We start from the raw sequence: 22,877 nt of genomic DNA on the forward strand, positions 1-22,877 counted from the left end.
GCTTTTGATATGTTACTTTGCCTAGTACAGGACTAGTTAGACCAGTGTTTTTCTTTCCCACTGGATTGTGAGAGACTCTGGCACAGCCTTTGCAGCATAACATCCTCCAACAGAACTTGGTAGAATAATCACCATAGCATCATAGCAGCGGCTTTTCAAATATTGCTTTCAGTAGCTGCACTGTCATGCCTTACCTCTCAGTGTTTTATGCCCATGTTGATTCAAATGTCCAATGTAGTCCAACATTCGGCTTCAAAATTACGAGATTCTTCAAGCTGTTAACAATTCTGAAAAGGTACAGATTCAGGCATTATAAATCCCCACATATCTGAGAAAAACAGAAACAAAAATAGAGGAAGAAAACCTGAAGTAAGACATGTAACTATAGGGATGGTAATAAATTAGAAAGGGAATTCAATTCTTGCTAAGGTTTGGCACTTGAATAACAAATCCAACACGTCAATAACTTCACTTACATTCTTTGTGAAGGGTCTGGCATCATAGATTATTTACTACCTGCACATCTGTATGATAAATAATAGCTTAGGAGTTCCATTTTTTCTGCTACTTCAATTAAAGTGTTTCTTTAAAAATATCCTCAATGCAATTTTAAGGCAGGAGATGTGAGCTTGCTTCTAAATCACTGAAGCAAAAGAAATCATCAGGTATATTCATCCAACGGTTAGGTTTCCCAAATCAGTAGTAATGGCGGGCTTTCTGTTGATAGTTATGTGGTTCATAGTACAGATTTTTGTTTAATATGCATCTTCATCAGAGTCAAACACATAGGTGCTCCCCTCTTAACTAGTTTTTAAAATGCTTGTTATAATACATGCAATACTTCTCATTTGTCACTAGGTGTCACTATAGTATCACCTACACTCTAGGAAAAAAAATAAGCATTACCTTCATAGGAACCACATGGATAACTCCCTGGAAAACTGTCCATCCTTAATAATGCTCTATGACAGTTAGAGAGAAATCATCCGTGTTCCATTTGTGGAGCCTGCATTGTGTTCATACAAACAACAACCTTGAAAGAAAGTCAAATAGAATTACGATGTGAGTATAAGAGACTTTTACGATCACATGGGTCTAGGATAGTGCAAATGTATGCTGTAATATAAGTCCTGCAATTTGGCCACGTATTATCATTGCTGTGAGAAAACCGTCAGCAGAATTTTAAGAAGGGACAATAATATTCTTTCTCTTTTAAAAAGCATCAACATACTGAGTAATCATGAGCTATCTACTCTGAAATGTGTGGCTTACAACAAGCTCAAAAAGTGGAGGGAATTAAACCTTGAAGGTCTAGAGGGGATGCTGATTTCAAGCTGCTGAAATCCAAAGCCAGCATTTACAGCACTGAGCAATGGTTCTAGGTCAACGTAGCTCAAGCTGTTCAAACACCCACTAGAATATTTTGTTTCCCATCGGTGTGCAAACAGGAAGTTGAGAAAAAAGGAAGTTGAATGAACCAATTTCTATAGCTCACTGCAAGCCTTGTGTGTAGAAAGCCCACAGGATTTTGCAGCCTGCCAAATACTGTGCCTGTGTTTCATTTTCCCCCTGGTTTTGTTTGGATAATAATTTACAAACACTGAGATGAGTTTACCATATAGAATGGCAAATTAAAATAATCAGAACAAAAACAGCTTCTGTGATATAATTTGTAGGGAACAGATCGAGTAAATGACGGAGCTTAAATAAAGCATAGCACCTGGTAATTTTATAACTTTTAGGAAACCGGAGTGTACGGGCAGGGAAACAGTAGGTCTCGTTCTGTTTTATCTAGCACGATATATTGAATAAGGGGTGCTCCACTTGATCTGTTTTTATTTCAGCAAGATGCAGCTTTCTGTGAAAGTGGTAAGAACTGAATGCGTGGCAAAAGAGCCATCTGATGGTTTCACTGAGACCCCAGATGGCAGCTCATCTTGAAGTTATGACAAAATATTTAAAAGTGGATTGAGCGGTGGTATCGGGCATAATGAGCATCAGGGCTGTTTCCCCCTACATTTCAACTTTCATACATAGGACGCAGCCTTATGGTGAGCCTTGTACTGGTCCATGTCGCTCAGTATTGTCCAATGGCTGGCAGCAGTTCTCCAGAATTTCAGGGAAGGGGAGGTGTGAAGAACTGAACCTGGGACCTTCTACACGCAAAGCAGATGCCCTACCACTGAACTATGGCCCTTCCCAGTAAGCTGCCTTTCAGCATGAACACTGGATTTGATCCAACGTATCCCTTCTTCCAAAGGAAGAACTCTTCCTCTACTAGAGACATCCCACTGGAGCAGGTTGGTTTCTGATGACACATTTGCTGTGTAGCCATTTATAATTGGCATCCTGATAAACTGGTGTCTCTCCATGTAGTGAAGGGAGGCTCGGAGGCCTGGGCAGGCCGGGTTGTCCTCTTATATACCTGCTGGGATTGACAAGTCATCTGACCCTCACCTGAATCTCATAGCTCTCTTGTAGCTGCCTCTGATTAGTTATCATTTAACTCTTGGAAATAATTGGGGGAAATAATTAGCATCACACGTCATGTGCATGGAACTTGCCGAACCAATTAACCAACTAGAAGGATTACTGTTAATAGCACCAGTTTTCCTGTAACTTGATATTGCTGGATAGTTTTGATGAACTGCAAAAGCATTTTTAGTTTGCTTTCTGTTGCTACCCTAGAAATTTTCTATATTAGTGCCACTTTGTTTTCTACGATTCCTTGCAAATGAAGGAAAACAACTTTTCTGCTTGTATATGTTGATAATATAATTTTGGTTACTGAGGACAAACAAGATTGTACAAAAACAAGATTGGGTGCAGGCCTGGCCAGGACATAGGCATCCTGACTGTGACAAAGGTGACCTGTGTGCTTGCTTGCTTGATTAACAGCTGTTGGGAACTTCAAGGTCCCTGCTCTCCCTTCTTATGGTCTTTGTACTGGACCTGAAGACTCTAATAGAGAGCATTCCATGTCAAGAAGGAGGGCAAGTGGGCACTCTATCAAATGACAGGGCAGGAGTTACATGGAGCAGGGCCTTTTCACTGGTGGTGCCGATTGTATGCTTCCCTCTTCCCAGACCTGCTCTCTTTTGGCCTGTATTTTGGAGCTTTATAATTTAGGAAGACTTTGTAAAAACTGGTTGACAAGTCTTATCAGTTGCTGACGTATGAGCGGATTTTATTTGCTGTGCTTCTGGTGCACCAGGGTTTCCACCAGCGTAATAGAGTTGGCCAGGAGGGATACGATTTACAAGCTTTCTCCATTATCTGCACAGCAGGGGGTGTTCAGTCAACAGTGCAAAGGCTGAGCTGAAGCATTCCCTGATGGTTACCTGCTTTCAGCAATAGGGGTCGTTGTTTGGTAGTACCCAATTGGTTAGCTGTCAGATTCTAGAGCTCCCTATTGGTGGCTCTTAGGTAATTCACAAAATACAGAGTCCATTCATAAAACACAGTTTTCATTCATAAAGCAGTAACATAAATCACCATTGCTACATATTGGGTGTATATTTCAGCTGTTGAATGTACAATTTTATGGCCATGCTGTAGTGTAGTACTTATGCGACTGTGAATAAAAGGTGGCTGGGCTCATTGGCTCAGGGTTTGGGGGGGGGGGAGAGGTGTCAAAACTGATTTCCAATAAGTGCCCCCTTTATTTCCATAACAAGTCCTTGAATTTGTACTCTGAATGGTGACACCAGGGACCTAGAAGGTACAGGGCTTGTCAGTCCAACCTCTGCACAGTCTCATCAGGGATGACCTGAAGGCAATTGGAGCAATTGGGCCAACTTGGGCCCCATGGGCTGCTCCTAAGGGGGCCCTTGCACCAGGGCAATCTAGATGGATTTTATTTTGCAGACTTTGGCTGTGAACTGGAGCCCTACAAAAAAATAAATAAATAAAGTTGCGCCCCACTGCTACAAATTGGGTCCCACTGGCTAGCCCTGAGTCTAATAGTTGCTGGGCCTGAGTTGCTTTGCCCTTGCATGAAGTCTTGGATTTACAATTTTGGGAAAGGAGAGAGTGTGGCACTCGGGAGCGGGCAGGCTGGTGGGGCTCCCTAGACTTAGAGGCCCGAGTTACCCTGCCCTTGCATGAAGTCTTGGGTTGGCAATTTTGGGAGAGGGAAGGCTGCCCACTGGGGAGTGGAAGGGCTGGCGAGGCCCCCTAGATTTAGAGGCCCTAGGCTTCAGCCTACTTAGCCTATACATAAATCCGGCACTGCTCAGCACAGTGCGGCTATGATCTGAAACCACCCTAAAACAGCTCCCATATATTTGAAGAGATGTCAGTTGACTATATTGGGAGTTCTATGGGAGTTCTAGGCAATTTATGGACAAAAACACCAGTCCCTTCTTGCCATCGCTGGAAAGGTCTTGTCATCCCATATGGGGAAAAGTTTGGTCTGCTTAAGCTTGGTTTGGTAAAAAGAGAAAGCCCCCCCCCCCCGAGATGAGAGAGGTCTGCTATCAAGAGGTCTACAACAAATCTGATTTAAGCAAATGTGTGTGGGTTTTTTCGAGTCTTAACCTGACACGTTGGCTCTATGAAATGGTGGCGGTATTACTGCAAACACAGACCAGTCACTCACAGAAACAGCAGTGTCTTGTGGGGGGAGGCAGTTTGGTAACCCATGCCAACTTTATTTAGGCTGGCAATCAAAAAGCACAGATCAGGCCCTCTGCCAGCCCATGCTGGCTGTGAGAGTAGCTAGGGATCCAACTGGTTCGGGATTTCATTCTGGATCAGGGAGTATTTTAATGTTGTTGTTGTTTTAAAAAAGAATTATTTAAATTATGAAGTTTTCCATGCCATCTTGTGATATTTTAAATTCTGTGTTAGTAAAAACATCACGGTGCATAAAATATTCTACATACTAGGATATAGGATGATGTTCTGAAGATAATTCATATTGTACCATGGTGATGCCAACTGCCTTAGTTTGTAACTGTTTCTATGAGTGCAATATATTTCTCTAAATACCATTGGCTCTTCCACAGCTCACTCTACAGAGGCCTTCTAGATTAATATATGTTCTTTAATAAAGACACTATCATGCAGAATTTAAAAATAATTCTCTGTTTCCTTAGAAGCTCGGCTGCAGAGTAAAGGAATCTGGAGACAACAGAAGTCTCAACATCGCCATCTCTTGGAGACTCTTAACATTTATTTTAGCCCCTGTACTGCACTTTAAAAAACTGAGCTGTAAGTCATGACAAACGGAAGTAAACAGTTGGCAGAGATTATAGGAGTTACTATGCAGCAAACAAAGGGAATTTGGTGGCATAGACCTCCAAACAATGGATGTTCAGAACATATTCTGAAATAATTACAATTTAATTTTTTAAAAAATCATATATCATGATATGTTTGTCATGTTGCACATGCTAGAGTCAAGGCATGATTGGATCAGTTAGATGAAAAGGAGTGGGTGGCACATTTTAGTGGCATGCATAAGTTTCAATCTGAACCATGGCCTGAGTGAACTCAAATAAAGAAAAATAAATGATTGGCCAAAATGAACTGGCATCAAATAAACTGGCATCAAACAGACAAATAAAAAAGAATCAAATGTTACTGTACCCGTATTCAGAAGGATTGAGACAACAGGACCTTTAAATCATGTCTTAAAAGCAAAATGTGTCCCTCCCCAATTAAATAGGACTTGTGCCAATTAATCAGCAAAAACTGACTAAAGTTGCAATGCTTCAGCAATTTATTATCATAGCCATGGATCGATTACGGAGCATCTGCTATGCACATGGAAGGTCTTAAGTTCAATCCCCAGCATTTCCTGGTAGGACTGGGGGAAAATCCCAGTTTGAAACCCATTGCCAGTCATTGTGGACAATGCTGAGCTGGATGGACCAGTGGCTTAACTTGATATATGACAGCTTCTTATGTTCTTATTTGAAAATAGATCCTACTGAGCACAATAGTATTTACTTTCCAGTAACCAACCATGGGACGCGGGTGGCGCTGTGGGTAAAAGCCTCAGCGCCTAGGGCTTGCCGATCGAAAGGTCGGCGGTTCGAATCCCCGCGGTGGGGTGCGCTCCCGTTGCTCGGTCCCAGCGCCTGCCAACCTAGCAGTTCGAAAGCACCACCGGGTGCAAGTAGATAAATAGGGACCGCTTACTAGCGGGAAGGTAAACGGCGTTTCCGTGTGCGGCTCTGGCTCGCCAGAGCAGCGATGTCACGCTGGCCACGTGACCCGGAAGTGTCTCCGGACAGCGCTGGCCCCTGGCCTCTTGAGTGAGATGGGCGCACAACCCTAGAGTCTGGCAAGACTGGCCCGTACGGGCAGGGGTACCTTTACCTTTTTTAACCAACCATAGGATCGGGCTGCATAACTTGCTCTGTTAAAACTGATACTGGGGGGGTTGTTTTTTTGCTCAAATTTGCTTACTAAACATACCAACTCTCCATGCTTTAATTTTTAGCCTTTCCTAGCAAATCCCCTCAAACTAAGATGTCTAGTTCTTCAACTCTCAATGAGTATTCATTTTGTGCTACTCAGTCATTTTGCCCCTACGTGATCAGAGCCCTTCAGGGTTGGGGGGGGGTCAACATTTTGTTTGCTCTACTCCCTCAGAGGCTTGATCACCATATGTTCAAGAATGGATCTCTGTACAGGAGCCTACATGCACTCACCTGAACGTGTGTGGACTTCCTGTGAATAAACCCTATGAAATTGGAGGGTACAGACCACAGCAGATGCATGCTTGGACATGCCACATGGAGGCAAGGTTGGAAGAAGAAGAGTTTGGATTTGATATCCCGCTTTATCACTACCCAAAGGAGTCTCAAGTGGCTAACAATCTCCTTTTCCCTTCCTCCCCCACAACAAACACTCTGTGAGGTGAGTGGGGCTGAGAGACTTCAAAGAAGTGTGACTAGCCCAAGGTCACCCAGCAGCTGCATGTGGAGGAGCGGAGACATGAACCCGGTTCCCCAGATTATGAGTCCACCGCTCTTAACCACTACACCACACTGGCATGGACATGGACACAAGACACATAAAGGTTGGGCGTGCTGAGGAGGGAGAACCAGTGGATGTGATGACAGTTTCCCTCTCAAGCATATAGACTGTACTTACACTGATCACGTCCTCAGGGCTGAGGTATACTTACATTGCTCGCAATTGAGATAACCCATGAGCAACACACAATCTTGTGGTTGCTCTCCACAGGGTTCCCACAGAACAACTGTGGCTTCAAAAACAGTGGCCCATATTAGCTTTTGCAAGTGCTCAAGCTTAGCAGGAAGAACAGAAGGATACCTAGAATTACCTCCAGACAGACAGTAACACACACACTGTCACTACAAAAAGAAAAAGGGGAAAAAGAAAAAGAATAAAAAAGATTTAGAACTGTAAAGGGATTCTGAGTGAAGTTCCTCACAGCACCAACTATTAGGTGAAGGAGAGAGAAGATGACAATTTCCTTCTGCTCCCGTCCTGTCTGACAGCAAGGGGCTCTTTCTTCTCTCCCAAACATTCCACAGTGTCTATCTATTGTGGGGATATATTGGTACTTAGACACATAAGCTGGACGAGCGTTTTCGTTAGGGTGGATTGATTTGCAAAGCTTTCTCTGCACTCAGGACATATTCTGGGAGGAAGTGTTTGCTATTTCTGAGACATATGCATAACAAGAATTAAAGCAGTAATCACTGCTGTAGGATGCTAAAATGATTTTTGTTGGTACAAACTGCATGGTAACAGTGTTCTTCCTGTGATATATATACCATATATATATATATATATATATATATATATATATATATATATATAGTAACACACCTTTGAATTCTCTTTTTTATTTCACTGCTTAAGGGCTGATGACTTCGAGATTTCCCCCCTCTTGCGCCTCTCTTCCATCGTCTTTCTGGTCAGTATGCTGCATGAGTGATTTTTTCATTTAATATGTGTTCTCTGCTTTGGTTCATTGACCACAGAGTTTTTACATTTCTACATTAAACCACCTTTTCCATTTACTGACTCAGTAACTACCAAAACCTTTGTGGCTCTAGTTATTCAGTTGTATGTTATTTGGCCTACCTTCACTTTAGAGTGCATATTATACTTTCTCTCATGCAAATGTGATGTGTGTGTGTGCGTGTGTGTATACACACACACATATATCGTATGAATTTGATAATTAAAAATACATTTTCACATATATGAAAATCCAACCCCCCCCCCCACATAGATATATAACATATGTATATGTATTCGTTGTTATGCACAGTAAACAGTATCCCATGGTTTAGAATAATTCACTCTTTCTTGTACTGGATTTTTTATAACAGCTTTTTCTCTTTCAAATTATGGAACATAATTTTCAGCAGGTGCTTGAGAGTCTAGAAAGTAGACGGTTTGAGGAACAATGAATATGAGTGGTAAACATTGGGCGTTATAAAAGCACCATAAGCTTGCTTCTATGGACAGGTAGCACACTAACATAATAGGCAAACTGAGCTGACCTTCTTTTAACCAAGAAAGTTGCAGATTTCATATTATATATATATATATATATATATATATATATATATATATAATCAGACAGAGGAAGAATAATAAAAGAAGAATAAAAGCTAGGGGGAGGAATCTACATATCAGCAATATAGCTGAGTGATCCCATCCTATCTTGTCTTTCTGTCTCACACGAACACACAGACTTTCATACTCTCTTTTTTCTAGCATCTCACTCATCTTGTGGTGATCATTCCCAGTATAGTAGTAGTACCAATGCATGTTTCTGATTTCCTGGATCAACCACCGATGTCAAGGTAATGCTACTACAAGTTGTGATGCTTTACGCACAGCAAGCGCCATTGTGATTTGCCCTAATCATTCATTTTTTTGGTGCAGCATGTTTTTGGGGTACAAAAATGGTAGAGATGGGAGGAGTGGATATTCTGCTCTTGCTCATATTTTGACCCTAGCCAAAGAAGAATTGTTGGACATGTACAGCTCATCTCTCAACTCAAGGTGGAGTTTATAAGCCCTTGAAAGCTCAGTAGATCTTCAGAGGCATAACTAATTTATTTAGATAAGCCAAAGAGCAGGGGTATCATTCAACAGTAAATTACAGAAGACTTGCAGGCCAACGGTGACATTATGGACCATGTGATCGAAGGGACTAAATTTGATATTTGTGAATACCAAATACTGAAGATAAACTTATAAGTAGGTCCACTTTAACTGAAAGCTTCAGTCATTTTTAAAGTTGTGTCTTCAATGCTTTTGTCATTTAAAAAAATATTATAATCCTACCAAATACTTAAAGGCACCATAAATATAAATGAGTTTGAGAAAATCATGCCCAACCAAACCACCTTTAGCAAGTGTAGCTTCTTCTATCAGTCCACTCTATGACGGAAAATGAGCACTCACACTTTACATTGTGGGTGCCCTTTACGGGATCGCGCACGGTGCTACAGTTCCCAGGGGGCTGGCCTGCCTCTCAGTGTTATTATTTGGAGGTTCACGCCCAGCCTCAGTAGTCAAGTTTCATTGCTGGGAGGTGGGGCCAGTCCCATTATATATAGGGGGTGGAGTTGACAGTAGCCAGGCAGTCGGCTCAGGAGATTCACCCACCCTACCCTCCTTTACTTTAATGTTTTCTTGTTTGCAGGTTAACTTTTTCTTCCTGTTTAGTGGGCACTGCTACAGTCTTTGACTGATTGCTGTTGAAGGACCAGGTTTTGTCTTCCCCGTAGCAATTCATCACAACTTTGGCTGTTTATGGCCTTGGGTGGAATCCTTTAGTCTTTTCTTCTCTATAATGGGGGGCGGGTGGGTGAAGTGGTGACTCACCCCCCTGTGGTGGTGATTCCAGGGTTCCCTCTTAAAAGGGGTTATGTAATGGGTGTCCCTTGCCATACACTGAAAAGTTGTCAGTGAACTACCCTGATGTGCCCCAGTTCCCCTGGCTGGGGGGCTGGGAGGGATACATGCCCAAGGCCTAAGCCAAGGTCTTCCTACATTCGGAAGTTTAATAAAGTTGTGGCCTAATTTTAATTCCATAATATGTTGTCAGAGTCTTTATTCCTTTCTTATGATCCCTGGGGGCTGGGGCTGTCGCGGCCTGGTTATGCAAAGCATTGTCTGGGTGCATGTGAGAGCTGTCAAAGGCAAGGTCCATAAAAAATGTGGCAACCCAAAGGAGGAGCCAAAATAATCTACTTTAAGAAGAGTTTGGATTTGATATCCTGCCTTTCACTCCCTTTAAGGAGTCTCAAAGTGGCTAACATTCTCCTTTCCCTTCCTCCCTCACAACAAACACTCTGTGAGGTGAGTGGGGCTGAGAGACTTCAAAGAAGTGTGACTGGCCCAAGGTCACCCAGCAGCTGCATGTGGAGGAGCAGAGACGCGAACCCGGTTCCCCAGATTACGAGACTACCGCTCTTAACCACTACACCACACTGGCTCTCTCTTTAAAGCTTGTAGGCATGATCTAGATGTGTGTGCACATGAGGAAGTGCATGTCTTTGTATGTATGTAAGAGAACCAAAAGTGCAGAAAGAATAAGGCAATAAGTAAGAGAGAAAAATCACTGTTTCATTCCACAAATTTTCCATTCTTCTTTGCAACAGAAAATAATATTTAAAAAATGCTACTCCAGTAGTAGGTAAGGTAGAACACAGACAGCTTCTTGCTACTTTCTTCCTGGCAGTGAATAGTCATTACTTATAGTGTTGTTTGCCATCAAAGAACAAACAGACAAGCATGCAAACTAGTAACCTGTTCTGACCTTCTACTCTTTGGTCCCCAGGGAAGCCTTTTAAAGAGAAAACCATTGATTTTTTACATCAGACAGTTATATATCACAACTAGTAGTAAATTGCCCATGATTCCCTGTATTATGTTCCCCAGGGAGCCTTCGGTAAGGGGAAACCAATGATTTTGACTTTTCAGGTGTGGATTTGCCCTTAAATTACCTCTTTTATAGTCTTAGTCCATGCAGCATCCATAACAGAAAACGAGCAGAGGGGGGAACAAAATCCTAACGCAAGCCAGGTCTGAGTAAAACAGCCTTTTTGCTTTGAGGTGCAGCAGGAAATTCCATTTAGCAATATTTTTTGTGTCACTGTGGCCAAACCATCAAGTATGCACAGGAAGCGTTACTGATAAGAGTCCATTGCTTTGTGAGTAAAATGTTTTGTAGGCTCAAACTGCAGTCTCTCTTCCCATCTTGTAAGGACTTTAGAAAAGTTCTTAGGGTAGACCAGACTAAAGGGCCATCTTGTCCAGCATTCTGTTCTCACAATGGACAACCAGGTGCTTATGGGGAGTCATCAAGGAGGACCAGATCTCTTTTCAAACCCCAATAAAAATCCAAGAAAAAAGCATATTTTCCCCCCTATCGGTAGAAATTGTTACTATACAACTTGGTAATATGCCAAGTTTTTATGATGCTTATGTCTGTTAGTTATGATAAATATATCCCACAAATTGGTTAGTCACAGTTGCCTTTCACTGATAGACAAAGGGTGAGATTCAATTATGTGTCCAAAACTACCCAATGAGTTAGAGGTTGAAGCAAGGTTTGAATCCAAATCTCCCTGATCCAAGAGTTCCTACAGATTGCATAGCAAAGCATGACTTCTGGACAGCTATGGAAAAACTATGGAAAAAACAAAGCTAACCTATTCAAAAAGAATCTATGAAAATCCATGTAAGTACACACACATTAAATAACTTGATTTCTCAAAATATAGTCATATTTAACCATCTTTTCTTTTGGTCTTCTTTTAGAATCATAGAATCATAGAACTGTAGAATTGGAACGGACCTGGAGGGTCATCTAGTCCAACGTCCTACAATGCAGGAATCTCAACTGAATCCTCTAGTACAGATGGTCATCCAACCTCTGTGTAAAAGCCTCCAATGAAGGAGAGTCCACAAGCTCCCAAAGGAGTCCATTCCACTGTTAAGCAACTCTTACTGTCAGAAACTAATAATAATAATAATAATAATAATAATAATAATAATAATAATAATAATTTGTACCCCGCCCATCTGGCTGGGTTTCCCCAGCCACTCTGGGTGGCTTCCAACAAAGATTAAAAATACATTAAAATGTCACACATTAAAAACTTCCCTGAACAGGGCTGCCTTCAGATGTCTTCTAAATGTCAGGTAGTTGTTTATCTCTTTGACATCTGGTGGGAGGGCATTCCACAGGGTGGGTGCCACTACCGAAAAGGCCCTCTGCCTGGTTCCCTGTAGCTTTGCTTCTCACAGTGAGGGAACCGCCAGAAGGCCCTCAGCACTGGACCTCAGCGTCTGGGCAGAACGATGGGGGTGGAGACGCTCCTTCAGGTATACTGGGCTGAGGCTATTTAGGGCTTTAAAGGTCAACACCAACACCAGCTCTCTTCCTGGTTTCCTGGGCAGGAACCTTGTGGTTAAGTAAAGCCAATCAGACAATGAGTCAATGAAACATTGCCTAGGCTGTGTGGAACGACTTACAGAGAAGTGGTTTCAAGAGTCCAAGGGTATAATTTCAGGTGCCCTCATGAAATATTCAAAAGCATCCAAACAGTATCAAATAATAAAGCAAGATTCTGTTCAGCAAAGAGGCAGACTAGCTAGGGTACAATTACAGACACCTAAGTAGTAACAAGAGGCTCTGAAAAGTTGCCAAATCAAATACTCCACACCTGGCATTTATTTATTCAGGGATTTAAAATGAAAAGCATCGAATCCCGACTTTTTACAATAACTGACTTTTTACAAAAGGCAAGGCACAGCAACAAATGGCAACTCTAGTCTCCTCTACCCTAATCACCATCACAGAAACTGATGTGGAAAGAACCTAGGCAACTTGGGGGAGGGGGGTAGAGTGTAATAATATGTTTTCTTTCTTGTGTCTTCCTCTCCTGTTTTCTAGACCCATTGCCAATGTCTTAAATGAAAACACATATAAAGTAGGAAATATAACAGTAACAAAAGTGTTGAGGGGCTTCCAGCCAGCCACATGTCAATGGCAATGAAACCAAAATGCAACCAAAACTTTTTTTCTCAATAAGGCAATACAGACTTGTCATTTCCGTTATTATTTGCTGCATCTCAAAGCTTCCAGTTATTGGGAACTGTGAGGACATATGTTACCTTAAAGCATTACGGTAACCTGAGATTTGGATAATGATATCATTATTACAAAAATGCATTGTTTTGTTAAGAAAACTGAAAAAATTATTGGTCATTTTCATGCATTTTCATGTTCCATTGTCTATTTTTCCTTCTTTTCTGTAAGCTGCTTTGGGTAATAATTGGTAGAAGAGCAGGTTATAAATACTAAATAACATTAAATAACTACATGCTGCTTTCAGTGGGGAAAAAAATCCTGCATCAGAGTAGTAAAAAGCCACCCAAAAACCACCCACCTGGCTGAAGATTCTCTAAGCACTAATTTTAATCCAAAACTGTGTATGGCTACTTTAATACCTAATGTTTCGATTAATTTAATTACCTAACTATTATTTTATGAAATGTTTTGAAGACTATGAACACAGCCTCTCTTTCTTTTAGTTCTAGGTATTGATATTACAGTGGTACCTCGGGTTAAGAACTTAATTCATTCTGGAGGTCCGTTCTTAACCTGAAACAGTTCTTAACCTGAAGCACCAGTTAATGGGGCCTCCTGCTGCTGCCGCACGATTTCTGTTCTCATCCTGAAGCAAAGTTCTTAACCCCAGGTACTATTTCTGGGTTAGCGGAGTCTGCAACCTGAAGCATCTGTAACCTGAAGCATCTGTAACTCAAGGTACCACTGTAGTATCACACAATTGGGCATCACTTCTAGGTCACCCTTTTTTCTATTTAAAAAAGGGTACTGCGCAGATTATCCTGTAATCTTGTCAATGGCAAAGAGCTTGTTCTATCAATTGCTAAATTGATCTTAGCTACTTCTTAACACTCTTTGCTCCTAGCCTGGTCTTTTGGCTGATCACATCAGCAAACAAGCACAGGGATTGCAGCCCTGGTGTGATATCAAGTGCAGAGATTCAGGACTTGGGCATGGAGGGAGCTCCTGGAAGTGGTGAAGGGCAACCCAGCAAAACGGGACACAAGAAGGGCAAAGATGGGCAAGGATATGACAGAGCAAGGTGAGGCATCATCAAAACAGTCCATTTCATCACTTTGGATGCTTTTCACGTTCTGTTGGAGCGGTTCTCGCTACATCAGAAGGAAATTCTGAGCCTTTGCTAACCTAGCAGTCTTCCCTCAGTTCTTGTATACAGAGGTCAGTCTGCTTCCAATCAGCATCTGTGCGAGAGAGGTAAGCATTCTGTCCCTTCTTCTCAGGAAGAGCCTTTCTAGTTTCATAAGAAGGTTCACTTCTCTCTTTGAGAACTGGGATCTCACACTCAAAGAAACTGGTTCAAGAAAATATGGCTTCATACCCATTTATCATTATTTCTTCCCCAAAGATACTGCAACACTCCCTCCTCATAATACAGATTCTATGTTACTTGAGTTGTTATTGGAGTAAAGGAAACTGACTTCTCCTGAGTCATACCAACCATCCATCTAGTACAGTGGTACCTCTGGTTACATACGCTTCAGGTTACATATGCTTCAGAGCCAGTGTGGTGTAGTGGTTAAGAGCGGTAGTCTGCTAATCTGGGGAACCGGGTTCGCGTCTCCGCTCCTCCACTTGCAGCTGCTGGGTGACCTTGGGCCAGTCACACTTCCTTGAAGTCTCTCAGCCCCACTCACCTCACAGAGTGTTTGTTGTGGGGGAGGAAGGGAAAGGAGAATGTTAGCCGCTTTGAGACTCCTTAAAGGGAGTGAAAGGCGGGATATCAAATCCAAACTCTTCTTCTTCTTCTTCTTCAGGTTACAGACTCCGCTGACCCAGAAATAGTGCTTCAGGTTAAGAACTTTGCTTCAGGATGAGAACAGAAATCGTGCTCCGGCAGCGCAGCGGCAGTAGGAGGCCCCATTAGCTAAAGTGGTGCTTCAGGTTAAGAACAGTTTCAGGTTAAGAACGGACCTCCGGAACGAATTAAGTACTTAACCCAAGGTACCACTGCATTGTACACTGGCCAGCAGCAGTTCTCCAAGGTTTCAAGTAGAGGCCTCTCCCAGTGCTACCTGGAGATGCCAGGGTTTGAAAATAACAACAACAACAACAATAATAATAATAATAATAATAATAATAATAATTTTTATTTATACCCCGCCCTCCCCAGCCAAGGCCGGGCTCAGAGCAGCTTACAAGCAATAATAAAAACAAGATGAATGATTACAACTTAAAAACAAAAATAAAATATAACATTAAAATAATGGAACATTAAAATATTAAAATGTAGCCTCATCACAGGAGGAGAAGGAAAAGAAAAAAGAAAGAGAGGGAGGGAGGGGATCAAATTGGCTCCAAGCCAAAGGCCAGGCGGAACAACTCTGTCTTACAGGCCCTGCGGAAAGAAATCAGATCCTGCAGAGCCGTGGTCTCGTGAGGCAGAGCGTTCCACCAGACGGGAGCCAGAGTTGAAAAGGCCCTGGCTCTGGTTGAAGCCAATCTACCGTAACTTCCTTAGGGAAAATGTGTCCTTCTGTATGCAAAGGGCATATGTCACTGTGCTGCAGGCAATTTCACAGGAAGGTAGCTGTTTGTTTTGTTAGTGCCATTACATAGTTTAGTCACTAGGTGGTAGTGGACTTAGTTGAGTGGAATCAGGTGTTACCTGTTTTGTTCTGTTCCAGCTCAAGAGAGACAATAAAGTTATTGTCTATCTTTCTGAATGACTTGGTCTTTAAGACTTTCCATTATACCATTCTTGCCACATATAAAAATGATCCTGCTGATTTACTGCTTGCCTAGAATATAAGTAAATAAGCATACACCAAGACATGGCGGACAAATAAAAAAAAACGGGGGTAGTTCTAGCTGTGCCTACAATTTATTTAAGACAAGTCTGAGCAAGTAAGTGCAGTGGGACGCCAAGAAAACTGGCAACATCTTTTTAGCAGGCCAGAATTCACTTCTCTTAAGGTCTCTTACACTAACTTGTTCATACTCTGGCCTATATAGTTTATTACTTCTCAGGACTGTTTCATCATGAAACCAGTTCAGGGTTTATCTCTCACACAAGATAATCTTGTTACAGACAATCTGGTTATTGAATGTCCTCAACAAAGAACAATCTTGTTAATAGCTAGCCTGCTCAAAGATGTGTCACTTCAAATCCATCTTGTCCAAGATCTCAGCTACACATAAATGACCTCATTTGTAGCTCCCCTTTTCCAGACTGATGATGGCCGCTCTGTGTTGGCGTCAAAAACTTACAAAAGACTCACTCAGCTGGCTGGATTTATTCCACATTAAAAAATTTACTTAGAGTGGAGCTTTATACTAGTGGCCATTATCTTTCTCTCTGAGGTGCAAGAATTGCCCGGGAAAGGGGTAGTTTTCCTGAAACAATTCAGTATTTTAATTTTAACAAGAAATGAATAGGGTTTAAAATAGTCCTCTATATCAAACGGAGAGAATGGGACAATACAATTTTCATGACACACAGTTCCTACTTTAAGTCCAGTGGAGGCCTCTTCACATGGAGTGAGGTTATACAGAGATGAGGAGAAACAAAAAGGGAAAGATTAGGCCAGGATCATAAGAGGACACAATTGCAGCTAAGATGACGGTGACTTTGGATGGGCTGTGTATTTTTTCTTTTGCTGTTCTCCAGCTTGCAGATGGTTTTGGGAAAAGGCGCTCATACTGACTCAATTTTTTTATCGCCACCACTTTAAGCTAGACTAAGGATTTCATGGTGAAATCACAACACAATTCTATCTGAAGGTTCACAGAACAATCCCAATTCCCAGTCTGCCAGCTGGAAAGGCTTTGGCTGAGGCAGGGGCAACCCCACATCAGGCCCGACCCTGCAATGAGTGAGCCCCACCTTCAAGGAGTTTCCCAATGCACCTGCCAAAATGCTGAGCAGAAGCTGGAGCTTGTGCTGTCCCCACCAACTGTAGCCCACAAAAAAAGAGTTGGTAAAAAGTAGGGGGGTGTATTAAATGGGACGCGGGTGGCGCTGTGGGTAAAAGCCTCAGTGCCTAGGGCTTGCTGATCGAAAGGTCGGCGGTTCGAATCCCCGCGGCGGGGTGCGCTCCCGCTGCTCGGTCCCAGCGCCTGCCAACCTAGCAGTTCGAAAGCACGTCAAAGTGCAAGTAGATAAATAGGGACCGCTTACCAGCGGGAAGGTAAACGGCGTTCCGGGTGCTGCGCTGGCTCGCCAGATGCAGCTTTGTCACGTTGGCCACGTGACCCGGAAGTGTCTTCGGACAGCGCTGGCCCCCGGCCTCTTGAGTGAGATGGACGCACAACCCCAGAGTCTGTCAAGACTGGCCCGTACGGGCAGGGGTACCTTTACACCTTAGGGGGGTGTATTGGCTCTATGTGTATCCTGAATTATGAATTCTCTTGTCTCCAAGTAGCATTGCACTGTTAAAGAGATATCTTGAGTTAGGTCAGGGACTCCCTAAGTTTCAGATTGGCTTATTTGCCTCAACATTTTGCCCACCCCAGTCTTTCCTGAGGATTCATACTGGGTTCCTCCCTGCCTCCAAAAATTCATATTGTACCCACCACAAAATGATAAAGTCTGCCCTTTGAGGAGAACCACTGCAACCACCATTCTGAAATCTGGCAGACCTCATCTTATCACAAGGGGTGGCAATGCCTTTCAATTGCATCTAATTCCATCCTTTGGTTGAGATCCTGCCCCTTAGAATTAAGGACCAGAGTGCCTCAGAGCACATGCTCCATCCTGGACTTTGCTTTTAGCAGCAGAATTGAGTTCATAGTCCTTTTACAAAAAACTCAACTCCTGGTTCTCCCCTGCCACGGGTTTGGTTATTTCAGCAGCCTAATTAAGAGGAAAATGCTCTTATATTTCTCTTCTTGGGAGATGGAAACCTTTGCCAATCTACCACAAATTGCACAGAGATGTACCAGTAGATTCCAAGCTACCTTTCCCCCCACTACACACACACACACACACACACACACACACACACACACACACATCTCCACCAAGAACTGCTTTGCAAAGATAGAAAGGCGCGTACACACACACACACACACACACACACACACACACACACTCATTCTCTTTGGTCCCAATAGTGCTTTCATCTGGATACAAAGTGTCTGAGGCATGATTGTCTCTCTCACTATATGATTAATTTAATGCCATTTTCTCATAAAGGAATCCAGGTCACACAGCTCAGGACCCCTTCTAAACGTGTGCCAAACATAGCTCTGAGAGACAGAAGTAAAATCATTTCTGACTTCTGCATCATCAACAGAATAATTAAATCCCTCTTGCCGAGTCTTTTGTAGAGGCAGTGATACGTTAGCGAGAACAAGAGCAGCTTGGCTTGCTGGGAGAGATATAAAGTGTTGGGGGAGGGTGGGAAGACATCCCTTTTGAAACTCCTGTGCTGAGCTTATGCTATATAGAAGTCACTGGGACAACAAACCCCATGACTTCATTTTACCAATATAGCTGTATTTTCAAGAGGCCCTTGTATTTACCGACTAAATTCGCTCTCTCCTTCCCACTTACATCCCAAGCCTCCCCCCCATCCACCCACCATACATTTGTGAGTAAGATATTTCAACTTGAGCTCATCTTACTCTGCACAGAAGATGCTCTAAAGCTTGAAAGGGGGTGGGGAAGGAGAGGTCTATGCATTTCGTAGATGCAATTAGAGGTTAGTCTACTGAAGAGGGGGGGGGGGGAGAGCCACCACCACCCCGCTTAAAAACACAATGGTCTTAGGCTTCCCAGAGTATTGCACTCTGTGTAGGAGGTGAAGGCAAGAGGCAATTTATTCTGCAGCTGGTTTCGAAATAAACACAGCAATGGAAGATAAGGAGTGAAAGAGGGATAAATCCTCCTTGTAGCAAACTTGATGGACAGACAGGCTGCCATTAACAATGCTGTTGCCTTTGTAAGTACAGAGTGATGTGGAGATACCCTGGCATTTATACTGTAGACATGGTCCTTAAAGATTTTACACCTCCAATTCCTTAGAATTATCAGCTATCTCCAGCCTGTCAGTCATCCTGGCAATCTTAGATTTTTAGCTTACAGGCCAGGCAGATTATTGACAAAGCAATCCAGGGTGATATAATACACCCTGACAAACAACAGTGAGGGGGGGGGATTGTGTTTACCACTTTCGCCACACCAATTCGGCTAAATTAATTCTTAACGCTAAAAGTAAACTTTCTCCTGATAAGCATTTCACTCCCAGCGCAGCATTGTTTTGCTGTACTACTAATACACTTCTGATGCAACTAATTTCACCTGCTCTATGCTAATAGAAACAGGGAGGGAGAGGTCTGCAACTCTGCAAGAAGAAAACCAGCTGATGCGTCTCTACATAAATACCAAATCACATCCCCCTACAGCAAAGACAAAGCCAGAAGTATTATGCATTTGGGCTTGCTTCTCCGTCACTAGCCATTCCTTGTTTTACAGGGAGTTTATGATTAAGTGACTCAGTCCTAGAATTAAACAAAAACCATTCAGGGGAAACATTTTTGGTAGTGTCAAACACTCTTCTTTTTAGATGATTTTTCAGCATGGTTTGGAAAAATATGTGTCTGTGTATTTCAACTTCCATCTTGGCCTCTCATTTTCAGTTGACTTCAATTGCCATCAAGGATGCCATGATGTAGTCAAATGTTACTGGCTACATGGCCTAGTACAGCCATCACATTTAATGCATCGTTCCTGATTGGCTAGGATTATACCTGGCCTAAGTTGAGTAGCTTGGTCTAACACAGGAATCAGTTGTCTGTGCTTCCCCTCAGTGGCATCATCATGTAGACCAAACTGACTGGCTAAATCAGTGGTCTTGTCTTTGACTTATACAACCTCAAATAGCTTGGATCCCAAATGAATGAAAGCTTGACTCTTCCCATACAGACCCAACCTGGAGCAGTGTTGATCTGGGTTCTGTTAGCAACTCTGCCACCTGTGGTGGTTTGAGGGGGGGATGGAGAGTGGAAGAGTCTTCTTGGTAGAGGTGACCAAGCTCCAAAACTCCTTCTCTGTGGATGTGTGCCTAGCACCTATGTTTTACAGATTTTGGTGACATCACATGTCAAAATGTACCTTTTCTCCCAGGCTTGGGGAATGGCTGAATATGAGGTTTCCCTTCAGTATATGATGTTGCATTGTTTTATTTTTGATTGTCTTCTGCTTTTTAATTATAGTTATCACTGTATTTTTATTTTTACATTCTAATTACATGTTGTGGTACCCCCCACATTCACTAGGCAATCAGTAGTTGGTTGTCTGCAGAAGAGCTATAGAAAACAAGGGCACGAAACAGTTTTTTTTTTAAAAAAAGTCAATATTCTCTTAATCAGAATAGGAGTATAATTCTAGCTCAATCATTATTTATGGCCTGAAAACTGGATAATATTCAGCACACACCTAATCAATGCTGTTGAAAGAGAAATTAAATTTGTGCAACCCATTTCTAACACAGTGCACACATATACCCTCACGCACTTGGCCTTGCATTCTCTGATCTTTCTTTGAAGGGTGTTCTAAACATGTGCAGGTGAATATGCTTAGAAGCTTCCATAAGATCAGCAACCCCAGGCAATGTTCCTGATCACAGAGGCTTCTGAGCAGATACAAGTGAATGCATATCAGACCTTCTCACTCAGTATGAAGGTCACAAGAGAAGAATGCAGGACCATTGCATGTGGGACTCATGAGGACAGTGCTGGCATGGCCCACATCCCTTTCTTGTGCTTACTATTAGCACTTCAGGTGTAATTCTCGTGAAATCCAGATTTGTGAGCAAAGATCTGGACTTTTTAAAAGTTTCACCAGATTTGTGATGTGACGGCATTTGAAAGGGTATTCAGCAAATTGGCAAGCCCAGTTCTCCCCTTTTTTCCTTCACATAAATAAATAAATAAATGGCTCTCTGTAGCTTCCCGGCCCCATTGAGTTTCCTGGACTGTGCATGGAAATCATTTTCATGGGCACGCCAAGAAAAGTGATGGGGCTGGGGAACTACAAAGAGCAGTGAGGTTCTACTTTTAAGCGTAAAAGGAAACAAAACAAACAGCAGTTGGCAGGGTTGCAGAGCTACGGAGAGCTGTGAGGCTCTTTTTAAAGTACAGACAAAGGGGTAAAATGCAGTGGGGCTGCAACAGAGAGCTGTGAGGTTCTTTTTGAGGTACAAAAAAAGAGGGGAACACTCACTCACTTCACAAACTTAATTAAGGTAAGGGCAACACACACACACACACACACACACACACAACCTACAGAATCTGACTCCTCATTTTTTAGGTCGGAAAATGGATTGGCGCAAGTGAGGAATGAGCTTTCGGCCACTTTTATTTAACAATGGTGAACTATTGTTAAATGCTCCAAGGTGAAAGGTAACAATTAATTTTATTACGATGCTATTTGCTAGTGAGGGCAGGATTGAGGAGGAGAACTTGCCCCCCCCAACCCTGCAGCAGTCAAAAAGGATTCAAATAACATTGCAGAGCTCCTTCCACTGTTTATGTGCAATAATGACAGTCATCTTCAACAAGAACACAAGCAGTCCTCAGTGGGCAGTGTGACTGAGAAGGACAGGAATGGGGAGCTTCACTGTCTGGCCTTTGCAACTCTCCCCAGGCCTCATGCCTCACCAGCTGTCAGGGACTGGATTGAGAAGGAATGGTGGGAAACCCTCCCCCCCTTTTCTGAACCTTCCCAAGGGCAGGAGGACAGTATTGATTTAGAACAGTGGTTTGCAGAGGGACATAGTCCATAGAGGAGAAGCTGGGAAATACTGGGTGAGGAACAGCTAGAAGAAGAAACACCAGGAGAGAGCTTGCTGGCAGATTCACTGTCTCTGGAAAGCATTCCTGACCCCCCTTTGCCTAAGACTAGACGGGCGTTGAAAGTGATAAAATAGAAAGTGAAGTGGTAACAAGCTCAGATTGCCAGACGTAGGAGCGATGTAGATTAATGGGGACAGAGGAGGTGAACCTTTACTGGGAACAACACTATTTTTAGAGAGATAAGCATTCCTTTCTCTCTTGCTGTGATTATTAAAGAAACTACAGTATCTGGGAAGAAGAAGAAGAAGAAGAAGAAGAAGAAGAAGAAGAAGAAGAAGAAGAAGAAGAAGAAGAAGAGTTGTTGTTTGGATTTGATACCCCGCCTTTCACTCCCCTTCAGGAGTCTCAAAGCGGCTAACAATCTCCTTCCCTTCTTCCCCCACAACAAACACTCTGTGAGGTGAGTGGGGCTGAGAGACTTCAGAGAAGTGTGACTGGCCCAAGGTCACCCAGCAGCTGCATGTGGAGGAGCGGAGACGCGAACCCGGTTCCCCAGATTACGAGACTACCGCTCTTAACCACTACACCACACTGGCTCCTTTCATTTGCTCCTTTCATTTGATCTGCTTATTTACTGCCACTGGGGGAGGGATCCGATTCCCTGAAGCCTGACACCAGCCCTGGTTTGCACCTTCCTTGACCGGCTCTGCCTGGCCAGAACTCTGGTTGTGTGTCTTGCTTACCTGGATGTAAAGCAGTGGAGAGGTATGTATAGAAACAAGGCTTCTGTAGAAAAGTAAGAGTAACATACATTGGTCAACCCACTTTCATAGGCGCCGACTCCATGGGGCTTGAGGGGGCCCGAGCCCCCTCAAAAATTCGTTTGGGGGGGCTCCGCCCCCCCAATAATCTCCGGCGCCCCTCCAGCAGAGCGCCATCGCCGCCCCTCCCCCAGCCCAAAATGCACAGGGAGGGGCGGGCTGCATGCCTCCTGCCCTCCCTCCCGAGCAAAAGCTCCACCCAATTTCCT

General features: G+C 43.0%; 1 long non-coding RNA gene across 1 annotated transcript in view; it reads right to left on the reverse strand.

Moving 5' to 3' along the window:
- Nucleotides 1-200: 200 nt before the first annotated feature.
- LOC114606531 (uncharacterized) overlaps nucleotides 201-22,877 on the reverse strand; it is a 453,090-nt gene continuing 430,413 nt past the window's right edge. The window contains exons 10-11 of the long non-coding RNA XR_013394655.1: nucleotides 907-1,033; nucleotides 201-287 (exon numbers count right to left, since the gene is read on the reverse strand). This is a non-coding gene — a long non-coding RNA (uncharacterized LOC114606531). The remainder of the gene's footprint in view (nucleotides 288-906; nucleotides 1,034-22,877) is intronic.

This window comes from Podarcis muralis, chromosome 11, assembly GCF_964188315.1.
Source record: "Podarcis muralis chromosome 11, rPodMur119.hap1.1, whole genome shotgun sequence".
NCBI classification, from domain to species: Eukaryota; Metazoa; Chordata; class Lepidosauria; order Squamata; family Lacertidae; genus Podarcis; species Podarcis muralis.